Source organism: Lissotriton vulgaris, chromosome 1_1 (assembly GCF_964263255.1).
Source record: "Lissotriton vulgaris chromosome 1_1, aLisVul1.2, whole genome shotgun sequence".
Lineage (NCBI taxonomy): Eukaryota > Metazoa > Chordata > Amphibia > Caudata > Salamandridae > Lissotriton > Lissotriton vulgaris.
The window spans coordinates 1,968,376,926-1,968,394,437 of NC_141685.1; positions in this window are offsets into that span (position 1 = coordinate 1,968,376,926).

A 17,512-nucleotide genomic window follows, 5' to 3' on the forward strand; every position below is an offset into this window, starting at 1 on the left:
CAAAGTGCTTATCGTCATGCGGGGGCGTGATTTTGATCACTATCTTATCACTCTAGATCTAAACCCCGTCCTGGTCGACTGAACCTTTGTTGCCTGTCATTGAGGGAAGAAAGTGCATCTCTTACCAGGTTAGTTCAATCAATAATGGACTCGACTCGGAAAAACCACAGACTACTTCTAAGTTTAAAGATTTATTATAAAGTCAAGGTTAACTGCAGATACAAGCATCTCAAAATGAGATTCAAAAGATATACGGGCACCACCACATACATGTGCTCCCTGAAAGCCCTCAGGCGAGCAAAGAATACTACAAGGACTAATTCTAAAATCAAAAGAGCTGCAAGCATAGACACGTATTGTGATCTCTCCGTCATTTACAGCAGGAGGGAAAGTTTCAGGTTAGGCTGTCCCTACCCTGCTCTGGATGGTATCCCTACTTAACAGAATCCCAACCTATCAAAAGGTGTCAGCGGTGAATGACTTCCTAGGAAGATCACCCATTCTTAGTCTCTAGGTGAAAACCTATGATCTCCAGTCATGACCCCTCACTGCCTACCCGTCCGCTCTCTAAAGAGTCCTCAGGCATCTGCTCTAAATCCACCCAGGGGTGCTGTCCCTAATACAAAAACCCCAATTACAGTTGGAACGCCCCTCTCGAGACGCCCCTCACGTGGTGTCGATTCTGGCTTTTTCCATGATGATCTTCCTTTGGGCCTCGTGCGTTAGAGATGACCTTGCTTCTCAGACTCTTCTCCGGCCCGCCGATACCCCTTAAACATTCCTGAACCCTCCTCCATGTCTGTACCAGTCTCTTGAACAGAACTCTATTCATCCAATTCTTAATTGGATCCCCCTCGCACCCGCAGACAGACATCTGCAGCGTGGATCCCAATTCTCATAGACTTCTAACAGAAGTTTGCAACTTATTTCTCGGCACAGCTCGGTTTGTACCAGCACGTGCAATTTCAGAAACCCTTTGAACATTTCAGGCCTACAACATGTCTCGCAGAGCTAAACTAAAATATCATGTTAGCATCTTATTCTTATTTAATGAGAAAACACATCTATGGAAGGTAAGTCTAACTAATAAACAAATCATCATAATATTTAGTGCAATCCACGTATATGCAAATGAATACCTTTCCCAATCCCTTTCAGCTCTGGCCATGGGCCTATTCCGTTCTGTGCCTTGCAGCATGTCATTCTTCCATTAGCAGCTACATAACGTGGATTCAGGATTAATCACGTCTAATAAGGTTATACATTTTCCACACATTTCTGCATTAGTTCCATTTCTATATGAAATCTCTAGCTTAACTACACACTTCTAAGTATAGGTGAATATATTTTCAGCACTTATAGCATCTCTCTTATGAATCATGCGTACTACTTGTAATTTTGGTGCACTCATACATTTTGTTCAGTTTGCGCTCTCTCAGTTCCCCCCTTTGATGACCTCTCGGGGTCATCCCTAACGTTTAAACTGAACTAATTGCAAGCGCCCCTCGCTTCTGTGTTTCTAGAGCCCTCAGACTCCTGTACTGATTGTCTTGTATTGCAGCTAATCTCTGTAGCTGTTCTCTCCTGGATCTCTCCAATCTCCTTGATCTATACCATTGGTATGACCTCACCAATCCCCACAACATGATCACACAGATCGCTATTATGATGATAGGCTTCAGCACATACCATACAATGCTCTTTCCTAGGTTGGCGAACCAACCTCCAACTTCGCCCATTCCATGGCCCACTTTTTCCCAAACATTTACTTTAGTCAGGTCTTCGATCTCTTTGTGAATGTTAGTTATATTCATAATAACTTTCTCAAGAGGTTTTGAATTGTCTGGAATGTAAGTGCAACATTCCTGGACCTTCAAAGCCTTACAGACTCCGCCCTCTTTTGCTAGCAGGACGTCTAATGCAAGACGGTTTTGAAGCACCATGGCCCTTATCGATTGCATCTCACCTTCCACCAGCATTAAGGATCTAGCAGTGCTGGCAGACAACCTATCTACGACTGTTGCCAGTCTCCTAATTTTGACATCATTGAGGATCAGTCCTAAAAGAGGAAATGCAGCTCCAAATACATCTCCAACTATTTCCGCATCTCCTAGGTCTCTTCTCCCTCTTGCTGAGGCCTTGCCCTCTATGATCTCTAAGTCTTGAGCATGATATATTTTGGGGAAGACAATTGCCAGGTAACATGATCCATACCAGTTGTCAGGTAGTCTCACGTAGGCATTTCTTCCACATACAAAATATACATTTGGAATCACTTGCATTCCTTTCAAGAAATCTTTAGTGTAATATTCTAATCTAAAAGCATGTTCACAACTGACTTCCCCTACGAATACATTTTCGTAGTACGTTTTGCTTCTGTGAAGGCATAACTTCCCTCTCTGTGTGCGATCCAAAGCTATTGGACCACTACTACCCTTCCTCTTGTGTGCCTTCTCTTCCTCGGTCCAATCTGTTTTCCATTGTCCTGATTTTTTCAAAATCTTTTGCCTTCTGTATCGATCATCCACTTGCCCTATAAACTTCTTCTCGACTACTGACACCTTGCATGTCAAGTTATTTCTGCGGGCATGTGACGTATCTAAAGTATCCCAAGGAATGAAGAACTTTGCCAATCTGTCTTCACTCTTCCAGTAGTCCCATTTGTTCATCTGCTTGTAATTTGGGACTTCTGGTAACACTGAGTCGTAATTAGAGAAATAGTATTCAAAACTATCTCTCCCATAAAATATGCTAAGCAATAAGCTACATGTAATGCCATAAGTCAGCGGGAGGTGATGATATCTAATGCCTTCATCTACAGATGCAGGTAGGTGCATGCAGACGTAACAGTCCTTAACCTCCATGGCATCCACGTATTCATACAAAAGTTTGGCATAAGCATTCGACCTAAAGTCGCCTTGGGACTCATCCATATGTAACCTACGGGCTTCTGCTGCTAATAACGCCTTTTCCTGTATGGTTTCCCCCGTCTTACCAGCAACAGTGGGTTTTGGTGTCACTACAGATTTTTCGTCTGGTACCCTCGCCTCACTCTCATGTCCCATTACATATGATACAGTGACAACTAAAGCTATAAGAAGTATCACTCCTACTATTAATGTGCCTATTATACATTTGGCTCTACGATTCGGACTACCGGCCTCCATTTCTTCAGACAGTATGATTCTTTTCTTCTATTTCAACACAAAGTTCTTTTCTTTTCGTTCCTCTTACAGTCTCTCTTGATCTTTCAGTCTTTAGAACCACACAATTGGAAGCTGGCAATCTCCTTTGGCAAACAAAGTCTTTTGAGCTTTTACACAGACAACCCTAGCCCTTCTCTGTCAACTTATAGGAAAGGTCCCTAAGTTTCTCTGCTTCCTAGGCGCTAGGTAATCTTCTTTTTCTCGTTTATTTACAAAGTCTTTAAGCATCTACAATGAGGCTCGGGCCTGCGGCTTGAACAGCATAATTCAATATTTCCAAACGAAGAATGTGCTCTTCATGGCCTGTTATCTTTGTTCCAAAATCGGGGAATTGCAATTCGGTGAAAAACATGTGCTTTAACCTGCTTAGGCGGGGAGGGTTGGGGAGTTTGAATGTTAGCGACCCTTCTGCTTCCACTCCGGGCACTAACAGCTGTACTTCCACTGTGATGATGGGTTCAGAGCTGGTCACCAGCACCGCTCTGATCCTCCCTGTCGCTCGTTCCCAAGACATTTGTCGCCAGATATGTCCACTCAGGAGTGGCGTATCTTCTGTTAGGCACACGTACTCTTCTTGACCTTCTTAGATCTGGTGCTTCAGAGCCCTGAGCACCTTCTTCCGGGTCTGAGTCTTCAGATATCGGAGCAAGGGTTCTCTCTGGAGTTGACCTCAGGCTTGAACTCCGTCTTTGCGGCCAGCTGGCTTCTCCACGCCTTGCCCTTCTGCTCCTTGACCTTCTGCTTTGCTCTCGCTCTCTTTCAGCTTGGTCAGGGTCTGATTCGTACTCCCAGCTACTTTCTCCTTCTGTTGCGTCCTCTGTTTTGCTGTTGTACTGACCGTCCTCAGCCTGGTCAGACACGTTCCCAGCTTCTTCTTCTGGCACCTCCACAGCTTGGCTGGCCCCTCTATGGCTTCTCTGTCCGCAGCTGGACTTACATCCGAGAGAGGAGCTGTTTCTTCCAGAGGTGCTGGAACTCTCCGCGTATGAGACGCGTGGATCCAATTGGGCAGGCCTCCCACTTTCACAGCAGTGTTCGTGATCAGGATGATCTGGTAGGGCCCACGCCAACGGACATCTAGGCAGCTTCTTCTTACGTGCTTCCTCACAAGCACCCAGTCTCCAGGGCACAGGTCGTGACACAAGTCCTGGCACGACGGGACCTCGGCAGCCTGCACCTGAAGGGACACAGAATGAATGGCATCAGACAGACCCTTACAATAGTCCAGGATCATATCATCTGTGATATTCAATAATGCAGCAGTTGGTACTGATGGCAATCTCATTGCCCTCCCCATTAACACCTCGTGCGGTGAGAGTCCTGTTCTTCTGTCTGGGGTACTACGCATGCTCATAAGGACCAATGGCAGAGCGTCAGGCCAACTCAGAGACGTTGATGAGCACATTTTGGCAATTCGGCATTTGATGGTGCTATTTATTTGCTCTACAATTCCCGAGGCTTCTGGTCGGTAACTACAATGTAATTTCTGGTCTATGTTCAGGGCCGCACAAATCATCTTCACAAGCTCGCTGTTGAAATGCGTTCCCCTATCTGATTCCAAAGAGGCCGGTACCCCGAATCGTGGTATGAGTTCCCTAAGCAATAACTTGGCTACTGTGAGGGTGTCACACCTGCGTGTAGGGTATGCCTCGACCCATCTGGAAAATATGCAAACAACCACCAGGACATAACGAAGGCGGTTGCACCTCGGCATTTCAAGGAAGTCGATTTGCATCCTATTGAATGGACCTCCTGACCTCCCTATGTGACTTAATGCAACTGGTGTTCTTTTTCCTACGTTCAGCTGCTGACAGGTCACACAACGCTGGCACACTGCTTTTGCTGCTACTCTGAACTTAGGGTTGTACCAGGTTTGTCTGAATACTCTCAGCATAGCGTCTCTCCCTAGGTGTACTGGACCATGGATTTGTCTGGCCATTGGGCTCACCATCTCATTTGGTAACACTGCCCTTCCATCAGCTGAAACCCAGAAATGAGCCTCACCTATCACACATCCTGCAGTTTCCCATGATTGTTTTTCAAAATCTGGTGCATTTTCTTGCATGCATTTTAACTCGTCCCAGGTGTCTACAGTCTCCAATATCATAGCTAATTCAGTCCTGACATTTATTCCACCCACTTCCACCTCTGTGAAAGAGTACCCTTGTTCTGCACAATACCTGGCGACTTCGTCAGCATATCTATTGCCTTGTGACACGAAGTCCATATTCCTGGTATGAGCGGTACATTTTACAACTGCAATACCTGCCGGACATTGCAAAGCTTCTAACAGTAGACGTACAAACTCTCCATTGCGAATGGGAGAGCCTGAAGAAGTCATGTAACCTCTTTGAGACCATAATTGCCCGTAATCATGAACTACCCCGTAACTGTATTGGCTGTCGGTGTATATGGTGACTCGAATTTGGTTGCTTGCCAGACAGGCACGCGTCAATGCAATAATCTCAGCTACCTGAGCGGAGTGTACTCCTTCCAGGCATCCAGCTTCCACAACTCCAGTAATTGTACAAACAGCGTAAGCTGCTCTTAACTGCCCAACTTCGTCTCTTACACATGAGCCATCGACAAAGAAAACTTCATCGGGGTCAGTCAGTGGCTCATCCACGATGTCGGGTCTCGGTTTGGTGCATAGTTCAGTCACATCGAGGCAATCATGATCTGTACATACATCATCATCAATGTCACTCGGGAGTGGCATCAGGGTAGCAGGGTTCAAAACAGAGCATCTCTTGAGGGTCACGTTCTCTGCAGCAAGAATAACTTGCTCATAGCGCGTGAGCCTGCTATTGGTCAGATGCTGTGTTTTGGTCCTGGTCATCAACAGTTCAACAGAATGTGGCACATACACCTCTAACTGGTGTCCCATGACAATATTTTCACAACGTTCGATGCTGACACCGGTTGCAGCAACGGATTTGAGACATCCGGGCAACGCTGCGGCTACTGGGTCTAAGGTAGCCGAAAAGTAGGCAACTGGTCTACGGGCATTCCCATGAATTTGGACCAAAACAGACAAAGCACAACCCTCTCTTTCACAACAGTAGAGCAAGAATATTTTATCGTAATTTGGCATTCCCAGAGCAGGAGCACGACACAAGTCCTCTCTCAGCTGCAGGAACGCCATCATACAGTCTTTGTCCCATGGTACCGGATCACTGACCTCCTTGTGCGTCAGTTTTTGCAAGGGTTTTGCTTTCAGTGAAAAATTTGCGATCCACTGTCGGCAATAATCCACCATCCCTAGGAACATCCTGACTTCTCTCTGTGTTTTAGGCGCATTCATCTTCATGATCGCCTCTATTCTGTCTGGTGACACCTTTCGTTTGCCTTTCTCAATTCTGTGCCCCAAGTACTGCACTTCTGTCAGGCAGTACTGCAATTTTCCCGGGGACACCTTGTGCCCATTTGCAGCTAGGTGATTTAGCAAAGCAATGGAGTCCTCCCTGCAAGCTTCCTCAGTTTCTGACGCCACAAGTAGGTCATCTATGTATTGGACCAGAACCGACTTCTGGGGCAGCACTAGACTTTCAAGATTTTTCTTCAAAAGCTGGTTAAAGATCGATGGGCTCTCTGTATACCCCTGTGGGATACGACACCATGTTAATACGCGACCTTCCAGCTTAAAAGCGAAAAGGAAATGGCTATCCTCGTCCAATGGGATCGAAAAGAAAGCCTGGCACAAATCTATCACAGTGAACCATTCAGCTTGGAACGGTATCTGAAACACTATTACTGATGGATTCGGTACCACTGGACAACATGAAACGACTATCTTATTAATTTTCCGAAGGTCCTGCACTATTCTGAATTTCCCATTCGGTTTCTGCAAACCCATAATCGGGGAGTTACATGGACTACCCACGATTTCTTTCAGTATTCCCTGCTTAATCATGGACTCTATCACGGGTTTGATACCTGCAATCGTTTCTGGAGTCAATTTATATTGGGGTGTTCTTGGAAACTCAGCATGTGGTTTCATTACGATTTTCACTGGGTCTACTCCCTTGACTAGTCCAATCTCTTCCCCAGTGAAATCCCACACTTCCGGGGCCACGGTCTCTCTTAAATCCCATGGGAGCTCATCCACTGTCAAAGTGGGATACAGCTCCACACATATTCTCGAGTTGGCGACTTTGAAGTCAGCGTCATCATCATTAGTCAATACCTCCACTCCCTGCGGTGTGCAGTATATGGTACAATTTAATTTGCACAAAAGGTCCCTTCCCAACAGACATACAGGACTAGAATCGCACACCACAAACTGATGTTCATCGCTGTATTTCCCTATTTTCACTTGCACTGGTTCTGTCAATGGGCTGGTTATTCTCCTGTTTGCGACCCCCACCACTTGAATAGTCTCCCCTGACATTGGCAGGCCTGGGACTGCAGCTGATCTTATCGCAGATCGAGTGGCTCCTGTGTCTACTAGGAAGGTCGTGGGACACCCTGCCACTTCGGCCTCAACATAGGGTCCCCTCTGATCCACATCTAAGGCTGCCCCGAGGGTACAGTCTTCTCTCTCCACTCTCTGTCCTGTTAGGGGATCAATATAGTAACACTCCTCTCCTCCTACAAAAAGAGGCATTTGTCTATAGGTCTTTCCCGTTGTCCCTATTCTGGGTGGCTGAGGGAACTGGGCTCGTGGAGCTGGGGTCCCCCCTTTGACCACCTTTCCTTGGTATTGCGTTATCCCTCTTCCTGGAGTGCTTTGAACCTCTTCCTCCTCTACCTCTTGTTCTCCGATTTCCACGTTGTAGGGACACTCGCGTTTCCAATGCCCCACCTCGTTACACTGGTGGCACCGAGTCGTCTTTTTCAGTGCTGCTATGTCTATCCTAGGTCTAAAGTTGGAGTTCTCCTCATTGCCTCTGTTCTGGTTATTCTGTTTCCTGCCCCCGGTCCCTGTTCCCTGCTGCTGTTGCTGTTGTCCACCCTTACCGGCTGACTGCATCTGCACCACCATCAGCTTTTCTTTTAGCTTCTTTGCCTTTGAGTCTATCTCATCACAGCAGTACCTAGCATATCTCAGAATTTCATCCAAAGGTTTATTTTGCCAACAAATCAAGTGTTGCTGAATCATTAAACTAATATCCGGTCTCAAGCCCAAAACGAATTTAGACACAAACTGCCCTATGTCTTTAGGATCCATTACATCCAACCCGCTATACTGTTTAAACGCCTTCAGCAATCTCTCATAATATTCATGAACTGTCTCTTTGGGTTCTTGTCTAGTTCGATCTATTTTGACCCAATCTATGTCCTGCATTGGCACCTTATCTTTCAGCCAAGTCATCACTCTCTCATATTTGGCCATTACTGTCTCGGAGGGTCCATTAGTCCGTGCATCTCTCTCTGGTTCTGATGTGGGCCACTCAGCACTAACCTTACATGCTGTCCACAAGTCTCCTGGTACCACAATGTCAAACAGTGTGTTCAGGTCTATCCATAGTACCTTGGATATTTTTACAAACCTCTCCACCTGCTTATACCACTCAACTGGATTCTCCCTCAATTTAGGGAAGGAGTTGGTAAAGGCCGCTAAATCCCCCCTACTCCATGGCACATGTACATAGTTCCCGTTTGCAACCTCACGCAAAGGGTATGCCTCTACTCTCTGCAGACCTCCCTCCTGGGACATCCCAAGCATGCTTCTCCTAACGGTCCCCTTCTTGGACCATCTTTCTTCCCATTTATCCAGCGCCCTCCACGTCCTTATTCCAGTGATCAGTTCCCTTATGTGTGTTTTCAATCCTATGGTTCTTCTCTCATCTAGGTCCTGGTCTGAATAATGTAGCCTATGGTTACCCTGTAATGCTTTGGTCCTTGACAGGTCTACCATATATTTTCCCGCCAGTTCGACTAATTTCTCATGTACTGCTCTCGCCTTTCGAGTGATGTCCTTTGCCATGAACAGTATTTCATCCTGCTCGTACATTTCCATTCTTTCTAGAGGCAAGGTACCATCTACCATGTCATCCAGATCTGACTTTAAGCTGGCGACATCGAGTCTCTTGGCTTTTATCTCGGCTCTCAGTATGTCTTTATTAGGGGGTTCACTGGTCTCTCTTCCGTCCCAGCTCCGAGTCCTACGCTTGGGCTCAGGGGAGTTAAGGAGAGTCCTCCCTTGCTCCCATCTCTCTAAGTCCCATGCTCAACCATCCTGTCTTGGAAGGTGATGAAACACGGGCCTGTTTCCCCCAATCTCAGTTTGTCCATTCCCTCTGTCCTCTCTCGCTCCAGGGTAGGATTCCCTACTGTTCTCCCTCCTGTCGCTACTCTCTCGTTGCCTAGTGTCACTCAGTATTCTGTAAGTTCCCTCTCGGCTCCCCATCTCCCCAGAACTGCGTTTTTGTCCATTGTCACAGGGGTTATGGCGAGACCTCTCGCAACTCTCGTTTTGTCCACTATTGCCAGATGCATAGTGGGTGCACTTAAAACTGTTTCTGTACTCTTGCGTTCTCCTATCCCCTTCACTGTGGATTGGGCGGGACACCCCCCCACACTCAGGGCTCCTGTTTCCCGGGTCTGTTCTACCTCCACTCCTGGTATGGCGAGTGTCTCCGCTGCTGTCCGGACCCTTCCCGTCCCACTCCGGACTGCTTTCATCAGCCCCGCAGTGAGTCCGGGTCCTGCTATCCTGGATTTCCCTTCCAGCTTCTGCCGCTATGATGCTCTTGTGAGCCTCCACTGCCTCATCCCACTTCTTCATGTACTCGTTTAACTCCTGGAAGGATTTCCGTCCTGATCCCCTCAGATCCATCGGCCATCTAGGGCCTCCTGGATCTCCTGTTGGATCTGCTGCTGTATGTACTGGGGTGCTCCAATCTCTTGGTCTTGGCAACTGACTTGGGGAATTGATTGTATCATTCCTCCTTGCCATTTCTGCTCTCTCCCTGTCTATCCGTACCTGTTCCTCCCCACGAGCTCTCTCCGGGTCATAAATCGATACTATAGGGCCTATAGTAACCGGTACTTGCAGGGCATCTGGTAGTGCGTAGGATGTGGCACGCTCCGTTTCTGGCGCCCTTTGTACCACAAACCTTCCGACTACCTGCTGCACCGGACTAGGTTGGGACAGTTCCTTCTTTGCAGTGGGATCCCAATCTGTAATGGGAAGCGGTCCATACTCCCCTATGCTAGGTCCCCCTTCCCTGTTGGGCTCATCATTTCCTGTCTCTTTGTTGTACGGGGGTGGTCTATCTGTCAGTAACCTATTTATCAGGCAGTCCTCTGTCTCGCTCTCTTCATCTTCTTCAAATGGGTTTTTGTTTGCTGCTACCTCTATTACTGGGTACAGTTTGTTTACTTCAAGGTTATGCACTCTCCATCTTTTAGCATCCGCATCCCATTTGGCCTCCTACACTGCTCTTACTGATCGTTTCACCCTTTCTTGACGTCTGTGCTGGTTTCTGTCGTGCGCCGCCCTAATCCATGCATTGAGAGCTTCAAACTGGGTTGGTCTAGGCAGGGGTCTCATTGAGGTCATAACTGCTTTTAGTCGGTGTAGCACCTCTAACCTGAACGTCCAGTACTTCGGAAACGTCAGTTCCTCATTTCCTTCTGTAATCTTACTCCACTCTGAAATCCACAATATAGTGTGTAACCCAACATTTGTCCCCATGTAATGAGCCGGCGTACCCTCCGGCGGGGCTTCTTCCCCCTCATATGATCTCCGCCTCTCTCTCTTAAACGCCGCTCTTAGCCATTTAAAACATTTCATGATTAATCGTACAATTTCCAGCCTCGCTATTCTGTTTACTTCCTGATGACAATCCACCAATCCTAGCGCGGCTTTACTAGCTGGCCTATCACAGCGCGGTCTCACTCCGGCCGGCCAATCCCAGCGCGGCACTTCCTGACGTCACTCGTCTCCCCTTCGCAGCAGCTCCCCTCCTTTCTCAGCTCGTCTCCCGGTCACGCATGCGTCCCATTCATACACCGAAAAATGACTACTTCCGACCAAGCGGTCACTTCTCTCGGCTGTACGTCCACAGTCTATCTGTAATTGTCACCACAACTGACGAAATGTCTATCGTCTCTCTGATAGGTTGCTTACACACACCGTAACTTCCGACCAGCGTCCGTTACTCACGCACTCACTCTTACGTTCCCCCATCTCGGTCCTTCGGGCGATCAATGGTACCTCATGACCCCCTTCACACTGGTTGACAATTACTATGGATGTTCGATACACCCGAACTACTTAAGCTCTCCTTGAACTTAAGATTTGCACCGGTTGCGCGCGCTCACAACCTGTTCCACAGTCACTCTACAGGCATTCAGCTCCGCCAGACATTACAACATAGATACAACACAAAAACACCGCAATCTAACACGCATGACCCTTTATACTCACTCTCGACCGATACTGCTGCTTTTCTGTCTCACGTCATCCGGGCCCTCTTCGGCGGGCGGTTCTTCCAATCATCGATCTCTAGGGGCCTTGGGGTAATCTAACCTGGCCTAGATCACCTTCCTCAAGAAGGCAACCATCCTCTATAGCTACCAACTGCGGGGGCGTGATTTTGATCACTATCTTATCACTCTATATCTAAACCCCGTTCTGGTCGACTGAACCTTTGTTGCCTGTCATTGAGGGAAGAAAGTGCATCTCTTACCAGGTTAGTTCAATCAATAATGGACTCGACTCGGAAAAACCACAGACTACTTCTAAGTTTAAAGATTTATTATAAAGTCAAGGTTAACTGCAGATACAAGCATCTCAAAATGAGATTCAAAAGATATACGGGCACCACCACATACATGTGCTCCCTGAAAGCCCTCAGGCGAGCAAAGAATACTACAAGGACTAATTCTAAAATCAAAAGAGCTGCAAGCATAGACACGTATTGTGATCTCTCCGTCATTTACAGCAGGAGGGAAAGTTTCAGGTTAGGCTGTCCCTACCCTGCTCTGGATGGTATCCCTACTTAACAGAATCCCAACCTATCAAAAGTTGTCAGCGGTGAATGACTTCCTAGGAAGATCACCCATTCTTAGTCTCTAGGTGAAAACCTATGATCTCCAGTCATGACCCCTCACTGCCTACCCGTCCGCTCTCTAAAGAGTCCTCAGGCATCTGCTCTAAATCCACCCAGGGGTGCTGTCCCTAATACAAAAACCCCAATTACAGTTGGAACGCCCCTCTCGAGACGCCCCTCACGTGGTGTCGATTCTGGCTTTTTCCATGGTGATCTTCCTTTGGGCCTCGTGCGTTAGAGATGACCTTGCTTCTCAGACTCTTCTCCGGCCCACCGATACCCCTTAAACATTCCTGAACCCTCCTCCATGTCTGTACCAGTCTCTTGAACAGAACTCTATTCATCCAATTCTTAATTGGATCCCCCTCGCACCCACAGACAGACATCTGCAGCATGGATCCCAATTCTCATAGACTTCTAACAGAAGTTTGCAACTTATTTCTCGGCACAGCTCGGTTTGTACCAGCACGTGCAATTTCAGAAACCCTTTGAACATTTCAGGCCTACAACATGTCTCGCAGAGCTAAACTAAAATATCATGTTAGCATCTTATTCTTATTTAATGAGAAAACACATCTATGGAAGGTAAGTCTAACTAATAAACAAATCATCATAATATTTAGTACAATCCACGTATATGCAAATGAATACCTTTCCCAATCCCTTTCAGCTCTGGCCATGGGCCTATTCCGTTCTGTGCCTTGCAGCATGTCATTCTTCCATTAGCAGCTACATAACGTGGATTCAGGATTAATCACGTCTAATAAGGTTATACATTTTCCACACATTTCTGCATTAGTTCCATTTCGATATGAAATCTCTAGCTTAACTACACACTTCTAAGTATAGGTGAATATATTTTCAGCACTTATAGCATCTCTCTTATGAATCATGCGTACTACTTGTAATTTTGGTGCACTCATACATTTTGTTCAGTTTGCGCTCTCTCAGTCAGGTAGCACGCTTCTCCAGAACACAAACAGGATTAGTGGGGAATTAGTATAGGGAAATGTGAAATTAATTTGAGCGGTGGACATGTTAGTCTGTTATTTGGATTGAAAAGGATCAAAATGTCATTTTCTGCAGTGATCATGGTCTTGAACTAAATATTAATAAAGCAAAATGTATGGTTTTAATCTTTAACGATCTCTAAGACCACATTGTTGGTGCAGGGAGTTGCTCTAGAAATAGTACGAAAACGTAATGAAAGTTGAGTCTGCGCATCGAAGATCAAGAGTGACCCGGTGACCGGGACATTGGTTTGCTGCCAAAACCCAAGGACGAGAGCTTGAGAGAATATCCTCAACTGAATACATTTGGCAACATTTGTTTCTATCTTTTGTGTGAGATGTATGGGAACAGGAAGAGTCATGAAAAGTAAATAAATTAAGTGGGAAGGGTTTGCTTAATGAAGAATTAGTTAAAAATCTTAGGATGACCACATGATGTGATGACAACTCCCCTGTCCAGGCCCAATCATAGTTCAGAATTTGCAGACATTTGCAACCTTTGAGGGTGGGACATTCAGAATTAAAGGGTATAATTCAAGTGACCTAAAATTAAGACAAAGTCGATTTTGGAGAGAGATGATGAGAGCTGCTGCTACGAAGAGACGCTGATGCAGAGTGAGGAGTAGGCGAGAAATGCTGCTGGGAAGAACAGACTGAGAATATTCAATACTTGAGACAGCCTGATTAGATTGAAGATTTTGGAAGAATATCAAGGAGGGAGAGAGTGTAAGAGAGGGATGCGCCCCGGTGCTTCGGGTTCTAGAGAAGTATAGTAAGCATAAATCTATCCTGCAGCTGTCCTATAGTCTTGGTCTCCTGACTCTTGTTCAGGTGACCTCTACCAGCCTTAGGCCAGAGGGTTGGGTTTCCTGTTTCACCATTGGGTAAATATATTTCTGTCTTAAATTTGCATATCTTTGGTAAATGTATGATTTATTATGTCCTTTTGTCTCTTCATCTATCCACTCCTAATGCATTGGATTGTTGAATGTATCTGTGAATTAAATGTATTCGTTAAATGAATTTGTCTCTCCCATGAAAGTTGATGAAGTTTGCACTGTGAATCTTACTCGGAGTCTATGATCATTTTATAGAAAAGTTATAAGATGAATCAGTGAATTTGTTATTATCACCATCAACTAATCAACTAATGGTTCATTGACCAAAGGAAGAGTGTTGATCTGTGAAGATTAGTTAGGTAATGACTAATTCATATCAAAGAAAATAAAACTTGACCCCCAGCGAAACAGTAAGGAGATTTGAATGTGTAAATATGCCCATTTTGAATGATTCGTTGATGTGTTAAAAGTTTATCCTGGCCTTTCGCTGGATCAATAGTAGGAGGAGGAGGTTTGGGATCAGTAAAAGGGCAGGTAAAGGGGGAAGAGTCTGAGGGAAAGGTTTAGATATGCTTGTTTGAGAGATCTGAATAGTAAAAAAGGTATGGCATGATTGAAGGAAGTGTAGAGGAGGGAATAGTATAGAAAGGATTATGTTGTGGACCATAGTAATAGAATAGGGTTTGGGATGAGTCAGAGAGTGGAAGTGGAGGATATATTGAGAGTGGTATAGGGTGAGATATAGGGTAGTGCATTGAAGATGCTGAATTAGAAGTAAAGTAATAAATATAAAGATTCATAAGTACATGGAAGGTATATATGTATAAGGAAGGTAATATATGTAGGTTTAAGTTGTACTTAATAAAGCTTAGACTTTCAAGTTTTGTTGTACTTTAAGTTAAAAAATGTTTTTAAATATTTTTTGTAATTCCATAGTGAAGCAATTGTTGATAAATAGTTATGATAAAAGATGTACTTATGCATGTGGTCACCTATATACATGTTAAACACAGAATAATATAACCATAAGTAATATGTGAAATTTTTAAGAAGAACTAATGAATATCTATATATTTATAAACATAATTATTATTCATGTTTATACAAAGCAATACACATATGTAGGAACACATCAATAGTCCAAATAAATGCTTATTTACAGATGGATATGCTGTATATATGTGTTTGAATATGGTTGTTATGTGGAAAAGAGCCAACTCTTGAGTAGCATTTTGAAGATAAGGTAGTTATCCGTGGATCTTATGTTCGGGGGTAAAGAGTTCCAGAGTTTGGCTGCTTGAACAGAGAAGGATGTGCTGCCTATGTTTTTTTTTCTTGTATGGTGGGATTTTAAGGCGAAGTACCAATCTATGGTGGAGGTACCTTTGTTGAATGTATTTGATGATTATATTCCTGACGAAGAGAGGTCCTGTTCCATGGATCGCTTTGTGGGTGATACACAGTAGTTTGAAAGTGGATCTTTTGACAATTGGTAACCAGAGTTGGGCCTTCAAGGCAGGGACATGTGGGCTTGTGGCTTTATATGTAAGAGTAGTCTGGCAGCTGAGTTCTGCATCCATTGTAGTCTTTAAACAGTTGTAAGATATGATCCAACGGTAGAGGCTATTGGCATCATCAAGTTTAGACAGAACAAGAAACATAGTAGCCTGGTCCTTGTGTAGAAATCCCAGGTGGGGAAAGATAAGTTACAGAGTTTTTATAGTAACAAAGCTTGATTTTGCTAGTTTGTCCACTTGGGTATTCATTAAAAGCCTGGAGTCCATGGTCATTCTGAGATTTCTTACTCCCTTAAATACTTTTGCCGGTGTTCCCAGCTCAGTAGTATCAGACTACAGGAGGTAGCCCATAAACCCTGTAGAGACTAGGGCAAACATCTGTAACATACAACAATGCCTCTAAAGGTGCTAGGTAAAGGTCAATTTTGAGGCGTGGCCATGCCATCGACTATCATGGCCAGAAGGCGTTCAAGCTCCAGCCGCCAATGCTCCCACGCGGTGAATAATGGCATTTTGAATCCACCAACATATGCCAGACTGTTTCCATCTGCTGCCTGAAACTGCTGGGCCCCTGGGTGGTGCCAAAACTCAGGGTGGGCAGATTTGGCTCCAGAGGGGCGCTAAGGAGGGTGTGCTGTGAGGCCCAGGACGCCTCGGAGGCCCCTTAGAGACAGGGTCTATTGGTGAGTCTGAGGCTGGAGTCACCTGAGTCCTCTGGGTCCCACAGCCCTGCTGTGGTGCTGAGCGGCCTCCATTCTCTGCGCAGCGGGACCTGACGCCTTCTGGAGCGGGGACGGGTGACTCGCAGGATTGCCAGGTGAGAGGGGATTGGGGGGGCCACGAGTCAGCCCTTTTTCCACCCTCTCATTGCCTGGCCTGGTCCCTCATTGGCCAAGGGCCAATATTACTTGCCGGTCCCTCGAGCCTCCCCCCCTGCTCCCTTCCTCATTTACTGCCAGTGCACTCTGGTTCCCAGATGACGGAGTGGGAGTAACCATCCTGACTGGCACTTCCAGCTTGGGGGCAACCACCTGTGTGGCGTTGAGGCCGCCAGGCCGGTGGCTACTCCCCAAGGTCCCTCCTCTTGATCCAACTACCCTGCATTGCACTTGACGTCTTGGGGGCAGACGAGATTCCCCTTGCTTCTATCTCTGCCACAGCGGTCCACCGCACTGCCAACGCCATTTTCTACCTGCTCGGGCCTGAACTCTCTACTATTGGGTCTTAGTTGCTATCATTTTAATGTTCATGTCCCAGCTGACTCGCACATACGCTCCGGGGGGAGTTGACGCCTGGTGTAAGGTGGCCAGTTACCTCTTGACCCTCCGGACAATTTGAATTTGCTTTTGAGACAGTGTGTGTGAGTGTGTGGTGGCGCCTGGCTTTTTGGCTGGTCATTTGTCCCTGCATACTCCCTCACTGGGCCACTACAGCCAACATTACAGTTGCGAGCGATGGGCTGAGGGGACCTGAAGCAGCAGCGGCACACATTTGAAAAACCGGACACATCGGTTCGATCCTCCCATTCTTTGGATCGTTGGGTGCCTCAAACCAGGCGGAGGGGATGTCTGTCATTATGTCGGAGCTCCGTGCTGGGTTCTGCTGCTTGGACGATTGGCTTGACACTCTCACTTCCCAGCTGGACAGAAAGGGGAGCGGGTTGACAGTCATCACACTCGACTTGGAGAGGCGGAGCAAAACATTATCAGACCAGTAGGATCAGACCCGAGACATGACACGGCGTCTGGAGTGAATGGAGCTCCTGCTGAAATCTATTGCTAAAAATAACTAACATTTGGAGGCCAGGTCCCGCAGGAACAACATTCACATAGCGGGGCTGGTGGAGACCACCAGCATGGGCCAACCTGAACCTTCTACTGAGGGCCTGCTGAAGGAACTGTTCGGCGCCGAGAACTTCTCCGGCACTTTTGTGGTGGA